We start from the raw sequence: 7,261 nt of genomic DNA on the forward strand, positions 1-7,261 counted from the left end.
AAGGTTGGGAAGTAATTTGGAGAGAGACTATGGAGGGCAAGGTTGGGAAGTAATTTGGAGAGACTATGGAGGGCAAGGTTGGGAAGTAATTTGGAGAGAGACTATGGAGGGCAAGGTTGGGAAGTAATTTGGAGAGACTATGGAGGGCAAGGTTGGGAAGTAATTTGGAGAGACTATGGAGGGCAAGGTTGGGAAGTAATTTGGAGAGACTATGGAGGGCAAGGTTGGGAAGTAATTTGGAGAGACTATGGAGGGCAAGGTTGGGAAGTAATTTGGAGAGACTATGGAGGGCAAGGTTGGGAAGTAATTTGGAGAGACTATGGAGGGCAAGGTTGGGAAGTAATTTGGAGAGACTATGGAGGGCAAGTTGGGAAGTAATTTGGAGAGACTATGGAGGGCAAGGTTGGGAAGTAATTTGGAGAGACTATGGAGGGCAAGGTTGGGAAGTAATTTGGAGAGACTATGGAGGGCAAAGTTGGGAAGTAATTTGGAGAGACTATGGAGGGCAAGGTTGGGAAGTAATTTGGAGAGACTATGGAGGGCAAGGTTGGGAAGTAATTTGGAGAGACTATGGAGGGCAAGGTTGGGAAGTAATTTGGAGAGACTATGGAGGGCAAGGTTGGGAAGTAATTTGGAGAGAGACTATGGAGGGCAAGGTTGGGAAGTAATTTGGAGAGACTATGGAGGGCAAGGTTGGGAAGTAATTTGGAGAGAGACTATGGAGGGCAAGGTTGGGAAGTAATTTGGAGAGACTATGGAGGGCAAGGTTGGGAAGTAATTTGGAGAGAGACTATGGAGGGCAAGGTTGGGAAGTAATTTGGAGAGACTATGGAGGGCAAGGTTGGGAAGTAATTTGGAGAGAGACTATGGAGGGCAAGGTTGGGAAGTAATTTGGAGAGACTATGGAGGGCAAGGTTGGGAAGTAATTTGGAGAGAGACTATGGAGGGCAAGGTTGGGAAGTAATTTGGAGAGACTATGGAGGGCAAGGTTGGGAAGTAATTTGGAGAGAGACTATGGAGGGCAAGGTTGGGAAGTAATTTGGAGAGACTATGGAGGGCAAGGTTGGGAAGTAATTTGGAGAGAGACTATGGAGGGCAAGGTTGGGAAGTAATTTGGAGAGACTATGGAGGGCAAAGTTGGGAAGTAATTTGGAGAGACTATGGAGGGCAAGGTTGGGAAGTAATTTGGAGAGACTATGGAGGGCAAGGTTGGGAAGTAATTTGGAGAGACTATGGAGGGCAAGGTTGGGAAGTAATTTGGAGAGAGACTATGGAGGGCAAGGTTGGGAAGTAATTTGGAGAGAGACTATGGAGGGCAAGGTTGGGAAGTAATTTGGAGAGACTATGGAGGGCAAGGTTGGGAAGTAATTTGGAGAGAGACTATGGAGGGCAAGGTTGGGAAGTAATTTGGAGAGAGACTATGGAGGGCAAGGTTGGGAAGTAATTTGGAGAGAGACTATGGAGGGCAAAGTTGGGAAGTAATTTGGAGAGACTATGGAGGGCAAGGTTGGGAAGTAATTTGGAGAGACTATGGAGGGCAAAGTTGGGAAGTAATTTGGAGAGACTATGGAGGGCAAGGTTGGGAAGTAATTTGGAGAGACTATGGAGGGCAAGGTTGGGAAGTAATTTGGAGAGAGACTATGGAGGGCAAGGTTGGGAAGTAATTTGGAGAGACTATGGAGGGCAAGGTTGGGAAGTAATTTGGAGAGACTATGGAGGGCAAGGTTGGGAAGTAATTTGGAGAGACTATGGAGGGCAAAGTTGGGAAGTAATTTGGAGAGACTATGGAGGGCAAGGTTGGGAAGTAATTTGGAGAGACTATGGAGGGCAAGGTTGGGAAGTAATTTGGAGAGACTATGGAGGGCAAGGTTGGGAAGTAATTTGGAGAGACTATGGAGGGCAAGGTTGGGAAGTAATTTGGAGAGACTATGGAGGGCAAGGTTGGGAAGTAATTTGGAGAGACTATGGAGGGCAAGGTTGGGAAGTAATTTGGAGAGACTATGGAGGGCAAAGTTGGGAAGTAATTTGGAGAGACTATGGAGGGCAAGGTTGGGAAGTAATTTGGAGAGACTATGGAGGGCAAAGTTGGGAAGTAATTTGGAGAGACTATGGAGGGCAAGGTTGGGAAGTAATTTGGAGAGACTATGGAGGGCAAAGGTTGGGAAGTAATTTGGAGAGAGACTATGGAGGGCAAGGTTGGGAAGTAATTTGGAGAGACTATGGAGGGCAAAGTTGGGAAGTAATTTGGAGAGAGACTATGGAGGGCAAGGTTGGGAAGTAATTTGGAGAGACTATGGAGGGCAAGGTTGGGAAGTAATTTGGAGAGACTATGGAGGGCAAGGTTGGGAAGTAATTTGGAGAGAGACTATGGAGGGCAAGGTTGGGAAGTAATTTGGAGAGACTATGGAGGGCAAGGTTGGGAAGTAATTTGGAGAGACTATGGAGGGCAAGGTTGGGAAGTAATTTGGAGAGAGACTATGGAGGGCAAGGTTGGGAAGTAATTTGGAGAGACTATGGAGGGCAAGGTTGGGAAGTAATTTGGAGAGAGACTATGGAGGGCAAGGTTGGGAAGTAATTTGGAGAGACTATGGAGGGCAAGGTTGGGAAGTAATTTGGAGAGAGACTATGGAGGGCAAGGTTGGGAAGTAATTTGGAGAGACTATGGAGGGCAAGGTTGGGAAGTAATTTGGAGAGACTATGGAGGGCAAGGTTGGGAAGTAATTTGGAGAGACTATGGAGGGCAAGGTTGGGAAGTAATTTGGAGAGAGACTATGGAGGGCAAGGTTGGGAAGTAATTTGGAGAGACTATGGAGGGCAAAGTTGGGAAGTAATTTGGAGAGACTATGGAGGGCAAGGTTGGGAAGTAATTTGGAGAGACTATGGAGGGCAAAGTTGGGAAGTAATTTGGAGAGAGACTATGGAGGGCAAGGTTGGGAAGTAATTTGGAGAGACTATGGAGGGCAAGGTTGGGAAGTAATTTGGAGAGACTATGGAGGGCAAGGTTGGGAAGTAATTTGGAGAGACTATGGAGGGCAAGGTTGGGAAGTAATTTGGAGAGACTATGGAGGGCAAGGTTGGGAAGTAATTTGGAGAGACTATGGAGGGCAAGGTTGGGAAGTAATTTGGAGAGACTATGGAGGGCAAGGTTGGGAAGTAATTTGGAGAGACTATGGAGGGCAAGGTTGGGAAGTAATTTGGAGAGACTATGGAGGGCAAAGGTTGGGAAGTAATTTGGAGAGACTATGGAGGGCAAGGTTGGGAAGTAATTTGGAGAGACTATGGAGGGCAAGGTTGGGAAGTAATTTGGAGAGACTATGGAGGGCAAGGTTGGGAAGTAATTTGGAGAGACTATGGAGGGCAAGGTTGGGAAGTAATTTGGAGAGACTATGGAGGGCAAGGTTGGGAAGTAATTTGGAGAGACTATGGAGGGCAAGGTTGGGAAGTAATTTGGAGAGACTATGGAGGGCAAGGTTGGGAAGTAATTTGGAGAGACTATGGAGGGCAAGGTTGGGAAGTAATTTGGAGAGACTATGGAGGGCAAGGTTGGGAAGTAATTTGGAGAGACTATGGAGGGCAAGGTTGGGAAGTAATTTGGAGAGACTATGGAGGGCAAGGTTGGGAAGTAATTTGGAGAGACTATGGAGGGCAAGGTTGGGAAGTAATTTGGAGAGACTATGGAGGGCAAGGTTGGGAAGTAATTTGGAGAGAGACTATGGAGGGCAAGGTTGGGAAGTAATTTGGAGAGACTATGGAGGGCAAGGTTGGGAAGTAATTTGGAGAGACTATGGAGGGCAAGGTTGGGAAGTAATTTGGAGAGACTATGGAGGGCAAAGGTTGGGAAGTAATTTGGAGAGACTATGGAGGGCAAGGTTGGGAAGTAATTTGGAGAGACTATGGAGGGCAAGGTTGGGAAGTAATTTGGAGAGACTATGGAGGGCAAAGTTGGGAAGTAATTTGGAGAGACTATGGAGGGCAAAGTTGGGAAGTAATTTGGAGAGACTATGGAGGGCAAAGTTGGGAAGTAATTTGGAGAGACTATGGAGGGCAAAGTTGGGAAGTAATTTGGAGAGACTATGGAGGGCAAAGTTGGGAAGTAATTTGGAGAGACTATGGAGGGCAAAGGTTGGGAAGTAATTTGGAGAGACTATGGAGGGCAAAGGTTGGGAAGTAATTTGGAGAGACTATGGAGGGCAAAGTTGGGAAGTAATTTGGAGAGACTATGGAGGGCAAGGTTGGGAAGTAATTTGGAGAGACTATGGAGGGCAAAGTTGGGAAGTAATTTGGAGAGACTATGGAGGGCAAGGTTGGGAAGTAATTTGGAGAGACTATGGAGGGCAAGGTTGGGAAGTAATTTGGAGAGACTATGGAGGGCAAGTTGGGAAGTAATTTGGAGAGACTATGGAGGGCAAAGTTGGGAAGTAATTTGGAGAGACTATGGAGGGCAAGGTTGGGAAGTAATTTGGAGAGACTATGGAGGGCAAGGTTGGGAAGTAATTTGGAGAGACTATGGAGGGCAAAGTTGGGAAGTAATTTGGAGAGACTATGGAGGGCAAGGTTGGGAAGTAATTTGGAGAGAGACTATGGAGGGCAAGGTTGGGAAGTAATTTGGAGAGACTATGGAGGGCAAGGTTGGGAAGTAATTTGGAGAGACTATGGAGGGCAAGGTTGGGAAGTAATTTGGAGAGACTATGGAGGGCAAGGTTGGGAAGTAATTTGGAGAGACTATGGAGGGCAAGGTTGGGAAGTAATTTGGAGAGACTATGGAGGGCAAGGTTGGGAAGTAATTTGGAGAGACTATGGAGGGCAAGGTTGGGAAGTAATTTGGAGAGACTATGGAGGGCAAGGTTGGGAAGTAATTTGGAGAGACTATGGAGGGCAAGGTTGGGAAGTAATTTGGAGAGACTATGGAGGGCAAGGTTGGGAAGTAATTTGGAGAGACTATGGAGGGCAAAGGTTGGGAAGTAATTTGGAGAGACTATGGAGGGCAAAGTTGGGAAGTAATTTGGAGAGACTATGGAGGGCAAGGTTGGGAAGTAATTTGGAGAGACTATGGAGGGCAAAGTTGGGAAGTAATTTGGAGAGACTATGGAGGGCAAAGTTGGGAAGTAATTTGGAGAGACTATGGAGGGCAAAGGTTGGGAAGTAATTTGGAGAGACTATGGAGGGCAAAGTTGGGAAGTAATTTGGAGAGACTATGGAGGGCAAAGTTGGGAAGTAATTTGGAGAGACTATGGAGGGCAAAGTTGGGAAGTAATTTGGAGAGACTATGGAGGGCAAAGTTGGGAAGTAATTTGGAGAGACTATGGAGGGCAAAGTTGGGAAGTAATTTGGAGAGACTATGGAGGGCAAAGTTGGGAAGTAATTTGGAGAGACTATGGAGGGCAAAGTTGGGAAGTAATTTGGAGAGACTATGGAGGGCAAAGTTGGGAAGTAATTTGGAGAGACTATGGAGGGCAAAGTTGGGAAGTAATTTGGAGAGACTATGGAGGGCAAAGTTGGGAAGTAATTTGGAGAGACTATGGAGGGCAAAGGTTGGGAAGTAATTTGGAGAGACTATGGAGGGCAAAGTTGGGAAGTAATTTGGAGAGACTATGGAGGGCAAAGTTGGGAAGTAATTTGGAGAGACTATGGAGGGCAAAGGTTGGGAAGTAATTTGGAGAGACTATGGAGGGCAAAGTTGGGAAGTAATTTGGAGAGACTATGGAGGGCAAAGTTGGGAAGTAATTTGGAGAGACTATGGAGGGCAAGTTGGGAAGTAATTTGGAGAGACTATGGAGGGCAAAGTTGGGAAGTAATTTGGAGAGACTATGGAGGGCAAGTTGGGAAGTAATTTGGAGAGACTATGGAGGGCAAAGTTGGGAAGTAATTTGGAGAGACTATGGAGGGCAAAGTTGGGAAGTAATTTGGAGAGACTATGGAGGGCAAGTTGGGAAGTAATTTGGAGAGACTATGGAGGGCAAGGTTGGGAAGTAATTTGGAGAGACTATGGAGGGCAAGGTTGGGAAGTAATTTGGAGAGACTATGGAGGGCAAGGTTGGGAAGTAATTTGGAGAGACTATGGAGGGCAAGGTTGGGAAGTAATTTGGAGAGAGACTATGGAGGGCAAGGTTGGGAAGTAATTTGGAGAGACTATGGAGGGCAAGGTTGGGAAGTAATTTGGAGAGACTATGGAGGGCAAGGTTGGGAAGTAATTTGGAGAGACTATGGAGGGCAAAGTTGGGAAGTAATTTGGAGAGACTATGGAGGGCAAGGTTGGGAAGTAATTTGGAGAGACTATGGAGGGCAAGGTTGGGAAGTAATTTGGAGAGACTATGGAGGGCAAAGTTGGGAAGTAATTTGGAGAGACTATGGAGGGCAAGGTTGGGAAGTAATTTGGAGAGACTATGGAGGGCAAGGTTGGGAAGTAATTTGGAGAGACTATGGAGGGCAAAGTTGGGAAGTAATTTGGAGAGACTATGGAGGGCAAGGTTGGGAAGTAATTTGGAGAGACTATGGAGGGCAAGGTTGGGAAGTAATTTGGAGAGACTATGGAGGGCAAAGTTGGGAAGTAATTTGGAGAGACTATGGAGGGCAAGGTTGGGAAGTAATTTGGAGAGACTATGGAGGGCAAAGTTGGGAAGTAATTTGGAGAGACTATGGAGGGCAAAGTTGGGAAGTAATTTGGAGAGACTATGGAGGGCAAGGTTGGGAAGTAATTTGGAGAGACTATGGAGGGCAAAGTTGGGAAGTAATTTGGAGAGACTATGGAGGGCAAAGTTGGGAAGTAATTTGGAGAGACTATGGAGGGCAAGGTTGGGAAGTAATTTGGAGAGACTATGGAGGGCAAAGTTGGGAAGTAATTTGGAGAGACTATGGAGGGCAAGTTGGGAAGTAATTTGGAGAGAGACTATGGAGGGCAAAGTTGGGAAGTAATTTGGAGAGACTATGGAGGGCAAAGTTGGGAAGTAATTTGGAGAGACTATGGAGGGCAAGTTGGGAAGTAATTTGGAGAGACTATGGAGGGCAAGGTTGGGAAGTAATTTGGAGAGACTATGGAGGGCAAGGTTGGGAAGTAATTTGGAGAGACTATGGAGGGCAAGGTTGGGAAGTAATTTGGAGAGACTATGGAGGGCAAGGTTGGGAAGTAATTTGGAGAGACTATGGAGGGCAAGGTTGGGAAGTAATTTGGAGAGACTATGGAGGGCAAGGTTGGGAAGTAATTTGGAGAGACTATGGAGGGCAAGGTTGGGAAGTAATTTGGAGAGACTATGGAGGGCAAAGT

The sequence above is a fragment of the Palaemon carinicauda genome, chromosome 27, assembly GCF_036898095.1.
Source record: "Palaemon carinicauda isolate YSFRI2023 chromosome 27, ASM3689809v2, whole genome shotgun sequence".
In the NCBI taxonomy this organism is placed as follows: Eukaryota; Metazoa; Arthropoda; class Malacostraca; order Decapoda; family Palaemonidae; genus Palaemon; species Palaemon carinicauda.